The 8,268-nt window shown below is 51.5% G+C and overlaps 1 pseudogene; it reads right to left on the reverse strand.

Annotated features, from left to right (window-relative positions):
• Positions 1 to 1,078: 1,078 nt before the first annotated feature.
• On the reverse strand, positions 1,079 to 7,743 carry LOC121837499 (annotated as a pseudogene).
• Positions 7,744 to 8,268: the final 525 nt, after the last annotated feature.

The following is an 8,268-nucleotide window of genomic DNA, read 5'->3' on the forward strand; positions in this document are numbered from 1 at the left end:
CAATCACAATGTGTGGTTTTTCTTTGTAGTCAAACAAGTTCACAGCTACTCGTTCTTAGGCCAAGTTGGGAACTTCTTTTGGGATTAGCGGCTCCTTCGGCGGTCTCTTGTGTGACGATTCACAGACACTGCATGCCTGGACGTGATTTCGGGTGTCGTTTGACATTCCTGGCCAGTATACCGAGTCTCGTGCACGTTTGAGGCTGCTGTTGATCACAAGGTGTCCAGAGTACGCTGCTTGTAGAACCCTGTGTTTCCATGTCTTTGGGATAACTATGCGGTCGCCACGAGATAGCAAGCTTTCGTAAGCTGATGGCTGGTCACGGACTGGTGAGAAGAGTTTTTGTGTTTCCGTCATTGTTGTCGTTGGAGGCCATCCGTTCGTTACTGACTGCATTACGCTTTGCAGTGCTTCATCCTGTTCGATTGATGTTCTGAGTTCTCTGAAAGTGTCTTCTCAAATTGGCAAGATGGCTAGTACCTCCAAATCTTTGGTACATGTGTTGGCGCTCTCATCAGTTTCGCAGTCGCGGCTTATGAGGTCTGCGATGTGAATATCTTTCCCTCTCTTGTATACAATCTTGGGTGCGTAGTGTTGTATGTAAAAGGGCAGTCTCTGCAATCGAGGTGGTGCAAGTCCCAGTAGTTTCTTACTGATGCTTTCAAGAGGACGATGATCAGTTTCTACGGTCAGTGGTCGCCCATAGATTTAGGAGTGGAATTTCTTGAAGCCGTATCGTAATGCCAAGGCTTCCTTTTCTATCTGTGGATAGTTCATCTGTGCTATAGTGTGGCTGATGCGTAGGCCAAGGGCTTTCCATCCTGCATGAGCACTGCGCCTAGTGCTTTTGAGCTGGCGTCCATTTAGAGTTAGCTCTCCATTGACGTCGTAGTACTGTAAGGTTGGGGCTTCTTTGAGGTCCTTCTTGATCACTTGAAGTGCATTGCTCTGCTCTTCTGTCCAAAGCCATGCTGTGTCTTGCTTCAGCAACTTTCTCTGCTAGGTTGGGTATGAACTTCTGCAGGTATTTCAGCATGCCAAGGAGATGATGTAGTTCAACCTTGTTACTTGGTTCTTTTATTTTCTCGATAGTTTCATCTTTTCCTTGTCTATTTCAAGGCCTTTGTCTGTTAGGACGTGTCCTAGGAACTTGACTCTTGCTTGGTTGTAGACACATCTCTGTTGGTTGAGTTTGGCACCTGCTTGTCGGAGTTTTTCCAAGACTGCTTCGGTGTGTTTGTTCTGCTCCTCCATCGTCTCTGCATATATGAGTGTGTCATGCATGGAGTTTGCGACATTCGGAAGGCGTTTCAGGATTTCTGTGATTACTTGTTGAAATACCTCGGGTGCCGTTGCTATTCCAAAAGGAACATGTAGGAAGGTGTACCTCCCCCATGGCGTGCTAAGCGCCAGGTATTTCTGAGTCTTCTCGGACACCGTTAGTTACCAAAAGCCCTTCTTCAAGTCGAGCAGCGTGAAGACTTTGGATCCACTGACTTGTGCTGCGATTTCTTGCAGCGTCTTGAGTGGGAAATGTCTTCTGAGTAGGATCTTGTGGAGATCTGTTGAGTCTGAGCAAACTCTTAGCCTGCCTTTCTGCTTGACTACGACCACCTGACTGCAGAATGGAGTTGGATAATTTATTTTTTTGATGATTCCACCGTCCTTCATGTTGTCAAGTTCTTTCTTGACGTCATCCATGATGGCGAATAGCACTTTTTTCGGTGGTCTGTTTTCTCCACCTTCTGCATTCTCCTTTAGGTCTGCATCGTAGACGAACCCTTTTATGCATCCCAGGCTTGTGTACAGGTTTCCTTCTTCTTGCTGTTCTAGCAGATGCACACGCTTCACCAGGTTGAGTGTTTCTCCCAAGGATGGGTGCTGCGTGTCCATCCACGACGATGACCTTGATCTTGACCGACTAGTCCCGGACCTTGTACGGAGCAGTGCACTCGCCGGTGACGTCAAGTCTGTGTTGGCTGTAGGAGACGATGCGTTTCACTGGTGATTATCTTGTCTTGAGGTTGAGACCGTTTGCACTGCCGACTGGTAGCACATTGCACTGGGCTCCGGTGTCAAAGTTCATTTTTCCGTCTTTCCGCAATGGAATGAGATGCTTTCGTACCAGTCCTCACTTGTGTTGTCCTTTTCGTTCTGGATTTCCGAGACAAACATTTCTTCATCAGAGTTTGTGCATTCGACGGCGTGAACTTCTCTTTGTTTCCTCTTGCCTGTTCTGCAGACAGCTGCAAAGTGTCCGGTCCTGCTGCAGGGGATGCACTTCTCAGGTAGCACACTTGCTTGGTATAGCTGGGGCCAGGATTGGCACTTAGCTGTGATAGCTTGGCTACGACTGCCCAGCCATTTACGTCTGTATGCCAGCCTGGCGTTTCACAGTCTTTCCTTGCCCCAGAAAGCCACGGAACTACCAGGGAACGTCTTTCCTGGTTGACCAATCAATTTCCTTGGTCATTGATGGCCAGGGTAAACAGGCCGCTGCCAGTATTTGATGTAGCCTGGCTGTCTATTGATTTTCCTCGGTCAGAGATGGCCAAGGTAGCAATGCCTCTGCCAAGCTTTGAGGTTCCATGGTGGTTCATAGGAATTCCCTGGTCCACTCAATACAAGCAACAACCAGTGTTCGGGTATGTTGCCAGATCGAAGATAGGGTGAGGCAAGGAATGGCAGGGAATTGCCGCTATGCAATGTTCCTTGGCTCAAGCTCGTATTTCATTGGACCCAGAATGCCCGCTGAAAGCCACTGTTGCTCTATAGTTCGTTCAACTTTTTTACTTTTTTTTTACATTCGTATGAGCGTTTTGTTAACATAGTTTTGGTGCTTTGTGGCACGAGCCTTCGCACTAGAAAGCTATGTTTCAGTGCAAGAAGTCTGTTTTAGCTAGCTATCAAAAAGAACACGTTTACCCCTTTGAAAAAGAAAAACAACTATTTGAAAACAGTTTGGATATGAACAGGCCAAACCCGAAATAAACTGGTTGGAGTGGAATTGTACCGGACAAATTGGAAATCAAACTGTCGAAATTGGTCGAACTGGAACTTTATAACTTTCCCGCTTTTTACCGCGGCCTTTATCTACCCTGGCTTGCACGGAGAAGCCGCTTCCAGCTCAAGTGCCCGAGGGGGGAGCCTGCCACGTGATGTTGGAAAAGCGCGGGAAAACTCCCGCACCCCCAGATGAATCAAGCGCCTGGAATGCGCCAGTGCCCGGGACCGGACATGATGTAATGTCCCCGCGCGCAGCGCGGATGCCTTGAAAGAGGAGAGGGAGCACGCGGGCCAATCAGCGCGGCCCTCGCGTCCGCTCGAAGCGCCAGTTTTCAGTCGCAAACGGCGCAATACCAAAAACCAAAAAAAAAAAAAAAAAAGAACCGGATTTGGCGTTAGTGGCGCGAATTCGGGTCTTTGTTTGCGCTGCTGTTCTGCTTGGGGAAGTTAAAAGTTGCTGTGTTTGTATAAGATAGTTTGCCGGTGCATTGAGTGTTGCCTCTGCCGATGGTTCATGTGGCTGATGACGTCCTCCGCCTGAGTTCCACTCGCTCGTGGGCGAAATGGCTGCATCCCAGAACGGCGTGTTCGGAATGCGCTCCGTCCTGTTTGCAGCGTGGGCAATGGCTGTCTCTGTCTCTGCGCCAGCGAGCCAGGTAAGCGGGCTCGAGAGTTTGGATTCATTTTCATAATCAGGTGCATGTGAAACTAAACTTTTTAATACAACCGCCAGTGTATACATTCAGCTTCAGAGATCCTCTGCCACAGTGGTTAGCCACTGTTGCTTTGCGGAAAGGCTGAATTGCATGTAAGCGGCTAAGCGAGCGACGAGAGTCAGCGACGAGCGGCGGAGATTTCCCACGGTCGCTTGTCGCGTAGCTCGATTTTTGGATTTCTAGAAATCGTCGCTCATCGCCTTGGTCGCTTGCTCCCGTCACTTCAATGCGGTTTGCCGCGTCGCGCGAGGGACCGAACGACAGTGAAGCGGATCGTCGTCGCTCGACAAATCGCTTACATGCGGTTTATACTTAATTGCCGCGAGACTGGCACCACATGTACGATTGGCACACGCCTCCATGTTCCCTCTCATTCCGTTTATGATGGTGCATATTTTTTATTCGTGGCATTAGTTACATACCGTTTTAGAACAAACGGGTGCAAATAAATCTGCCATGGTTCTAATTACTGATGTTTCTTCTTATTTCAGATGCCCTGGGGTACTATATTAGCCACCACCGGAACCCCGACACTCCTGAAGATGTGGAGAATCTCGCCAATCGCCTTGGACACATGAATAATATCATGACAATTTTTTTGGCATTGTACATATGCTGTTATGTTTATTTTTGCAGGATGGTTCGGACCCAGTAAGACCTTGGCGTGTCCGCCTGACGGAGGACCTCCCCTGGGCACTTGAGGTCCTTCAACCACACAGTCGATCGGGGACTCAGTTTGGGTAGCCGTCGAGCTGCATGTCGGCGGTCGAAGTGTGTCCGTTGGCGCTTTTTGACTTGACGGTCGCGTCTAGTCACGACGTTGTTGTTGACTTGGCCGGGAACACCGGGATCCGCGTCCGCAGACGTTGCCCCATGAGGAGTTCGGCTGGAGTCTGCCCCGTCGGGCCCAGGGTATCCCGGTACGCAAGTAGAGCTAAGCATGGGTCCTCTGCTTTCTCAAGCAGATTCTTCATGGTCTGCACGGTGCGCTCGGCCTCTCCATTTGCCTGAGGACGACGAGGGCTGCTGGTAGTGTGCTGGAAACCGTAGTTCCGGGCAAAGTCTGCGAAGGCATCACAGGAGAACTGTGGTCCATTGTCGCTTACTACAGTTGCAGGTATCCCATGGCTGGCGAATATGCTCTTCAGACGTTCGATGACAGCCTCAGCTTTCGTTGACGATAGATAGGCGATCTCGGGAAAGCGAGACCTGTAGTCAACGCAGAGCAAATACTCCTTGCCTCGTAGATGAAACAAGTCCAGCCCAACCATTTGCCATGGTAGAGATGGCGTCACCGTTGGCATGAGAGTTTCGGCGTTTTGTTGACGTACCTTCGTGCATACAACACAGTTATTGACAACCCTTCTCAGCTCGGACGGCAGGCCTGGCCACCAGACAGCTTCTTTCGCGCGCTGCTTGCACCGTCCAATTCCCTGACGTCCCTCGTGGAGTCGTTTCAGCATCTCCTTCCTTAGGGAACCAGGAATAAGGAGACGGGTTCCGTAGAGCAGAAAGCCTTCGCAGTGGGACAGGCTTCCTCTGTACTGCCAAAAGGGCGACACGACCAGAGGAAGTCTTGACTTTGATGGCCATCAGTTTATGCAGTACTCCCGAAGCATCTGGCAAACTTTGTCTTTCTCCTGGGCTTCTTTGACTGGATGCAAAGTGCTGCTTCAAAGTCCCATCACTGCTCCAACAGTGAATGACTGAAGCTCAGCGCAGGTCAGTGTCTCCGCTGGCTCTTCCTTACTCACCGGAGTCCTTGATAGAGTATCAGCTGTCGCGATGCTCTTGCCAGGAACATACTGCATTCTGTAGCTGAACCGCATCAGACGCATGCGGAAGCGCTGGATACGAGGAGGGAGCACATCCAGTGCCGACTTTCCCAAAAGCGTCAGCAAAGGTTGATGATCGGTCTTGAATGTTGCTGTTAGGACCCGCAAAAAGTCTTGAAACCGCTCCGCTCCCCAGGTAAAAAGCCAATGCTTTTTCCACCTGAGCGTATCGGGTTTCAGTCGGGGTAAGAGACCGTGATGCGAAGGCCACAGCTCTTTCCTTCCCATCCGGCTGGACCTGAAGCAAGACTGCTCCTAATCCACGTGAAGACGCATCCACCGTGAGTATTGTGGGATACGACGGATTGTAGTGAGCCATGCAACAATCTGAACACAGGAGATCCTTGACGCCTTGCAGAGCGGCTGCTTGTGGGGGACCCCAGGTCCACTCTGACGTTTTCCGAAGCAGCTCTCTGAGCGGCGCCGTAATTTGTGCCAAGTTCGGAAGAAACCTTGCCAGGTTCGCCATTCCAAGGATCCGACGGACGCCGGCAGGGTCCTCTGGAGCCGGAAGATTTCTGATTGCCTTGACCTTTGCTGGGTCCGGTAGAACACCGTGGCGGGATATGATATTTCCGAGGAAGGTAACTTCCCTTGTGCTGAAGACACACTTGGATTTGTAGAGGGTGACTCCAGTTTGCTCTAGGCGCTTGAGAGTCTTGTGCAGATTTGCATCATGCTCAGCTTGGTCCTTGCCGAAGACAAGTATATCATTCATGAGATTGTGAACGCCGGGCAGTCCGCTCAAAATCTCCGATATGCGTTTTTGGAAATATTCCGGAGCTGATGTTATCCCAAAAGGTAGTCGTGTGAAGCAAAAACGGCCAATTGGGGTGATGAATGTGGTCAGCTCTTGGCACGAGGGAGAGAGACGGATCTGATGGAACCCGGAATTACCATCCAACTTCGAAAACATTGCCGCCGCCCCCAGCTGGCCAAGCGTTTCCTCCACAGTTGGAAGGACATAGCGCTCTCGTCGGACGGAGGTGTTGAGGTGAGTGAAGTTAATGCAGATCCTTACTTCTCCGGAAGGGTTCAGGACTGAAACAATCCTAACACACCAGTCGGTTGAACCTTCAACTGGGCGGATGACGCCCGGATCCACCATCTTTCCGAGTTCTTGAACGACAGCATCTTTCAGAGGGATGCGCACGCGACGTGCGACGCTCAGCGAGTAAGGCACCGCCGCTGGGTCTAGTCGGATGGTGTACTCTCCTGGAAGTATCCCAAGGCCGCTGAAGAGTCGAGCAAAGCGCTTCTCGAGGCGTTCGGTACTGCAGAGAAACTTGACGAGTCCCAAGTTCTGTGTGGCAGGCAATCCAAGAAGGGCAGTGCGAAGTTGTTGTAGAACGTAAACCTCTTGCCTTGTGGACTTGTCCTTCCATCTCATGACAGCGTCAAACTTCCCCAACACCTTCAGGGCATGTCCACTGGGCCCCGAAAGGACCTCTTCTGCTGAGCGTAGGCCAGAAGACGGTATTCCTGAAAATGTATCAGGGACCGCTGAGACCTCTGCACTGGTGTCGATCTTTGCAGTTAGTGAAACGTTGCTCACGGTTATTGTCGCGAACTTGGTGTCTGGACGTCTACCGAACTCCCCGACGGCGCCGAGAAAAACCGTCGGTGTTGAATTCTGTTCCACTGAAGAAATGCCTCTGGTTCCTCCAGGCATCTTCTTGCAGACACGTGCGTAATGGCCCTTGGTCTTGCATCGAGCGCACTTTTCGGCTTGCGCAGGGCACTCAGAACGAGCGTGACGCAATCCTCCGCAATAACCGCACGTGGAGCTTGGTTGTTTTGCTTTTTAGATTCGCTTCGCATTCGAAGATGGAGCGCTGCGAGGCTTAGATGACGAGCCCTTCGCCACTGCGTCCAAGTCGGCGTTTTCAGTCTTGACAGGCGGTTGCGCTTCAGTCTCTCTCAACAACTGCTGCTGCTTGTGAACAGACTCTTTCTGTCGAGCCTTGGCAAGCGCGGAAGTCAGAGTGAGCGCAGCGTCTAACTGAAGAGCTTCCGAGAGTGACTTGTCTCGCAGCCCAAGAACAAAGCGGTCACGAATCAGGCGGTCACGCAGGCTTCCGTAGTCGCATCGGTCCGCCATGTTGTATAGCACGGTTACGTATTGGTCCACTGTTTCAGTGGGCCCCTGCTCCCGTCTGTTAAATCATGCAGACTCGTATACTACGTTCCTGACTTGAATGAAGTGACCGTCGAATCTCGCTTTCACGGTGTCGTACTTCTTGGCGCCGGCGTCAGATAACCCGAAGGTGTTGAAAATTTGCCTAGCCTGGCGACCCATGACGTAGAGAAGCGTTCGTACCTGGGTTTCCTCGTTCTGTGCGACCAGTCCGGTTGCGTGACGGAAATCGTCGAACTCGGCGGTCCACGCCGTCCACTCCGAAGCATTCCCAGAGTGGAAGGATTCAGGCGGCCTGAGGGCGAGTCGGGTGGCGACGCTTGCCCGATCCATGACTCGGTGCGGTCCGCAACCTTAAGGCGACGCCCGAAGCTTCAGAGGCGGAGGGATCCCACTTCTGGCACCATGTATCGGTGCTCGGTGGCACCCGAAAGAGATGCGACTGACTCCATGTCACAGCAAACCAAAAAGAACCTTTATTCCCTCGTGGCCCTGCACAAGTCACGGGCCCCACGGCACGCGCGAGCGTGCCTCGCTTATAGAAAGCGGGAAGTTCAAAAGAGGCTCACGCCA

This window comes from Ixodes scapularis, unplaced genomic scaffold, assembly GCF_016920785.2.
Source record: "Ixodes scapularis isolate PalLabHiFi unplaced genomic scaffold, ASM1692078v2 PGA_scaffold44__24_contigs__length_19508400, whole genome shotgun sequence".
NCBI classification, from domain to species: Eukaryota; Metazoa; Arthropoda; class Arachnida; order Ixodida; family Ixodidae; genus Ixodes; species Ixodes scapularis.